Source organism: Seriola lalandi, unplaced genomic scaffold (genome assembly GCF_002814215.2).
Source record: "Seriola lalandi dorsalis isolate HSWRI2012SDOR001 ecotype SW California unplaced genomic scaffold, Sedor1 jcf7180002054198, whole genome shotgun sequence".
NCBI classification, from domain to species: Eukaryota; Metazoa; Chordata; class Actinopteri; order Carangiformes; family Carangidae; genus Seriola; species Seriola lalandi.
This window is the reverse complement of record NW_019524751.1, coordinates 25,392-25,824: the sequence shown is the minus strand read 5'-3', so window position 1 is coordinate 25,824 and position 433 is coordinate 25,392.

Here is a 433-nt window from a genome sequence, read left to right as displayed (position 1 = left end):
GCCGCGTCACCGTTCAGGGGAGGCCCTCAGTAGCTGCGCTGCTTCCTCAGGAGAAGACAGCAGTGCTGCTTCTTCTGCTTCTTCTTCTTCTTCTTGTTTTGCTGTTTGGACAAAGAAAATAAAGCGGAAGGTCGTGTTTGCACCAAGTGCACCAAACTGATCTCCAAGTGCCTGAAAACCAATCAGCAGCCTCGACGAGTCCGCAGGGCTCCTCCCATCAGGGTATCACGTCACATTGCTGTTTCCTTGTCTGTCTCAGGAATTTTACCTCACTGACAAACCAAAGAGTTTTTTTTTTTTTTTTTAGCTTTTCATGACGAATTGGAAGAAATGAAGAATAAAACAAAAGGGCTGTAAATCATCTGTAAGTGTAGAGCTTCAATGTGACTCAATCTAACAATCAGGAACGTCTTTACAGCAGCTGAAGCACAAA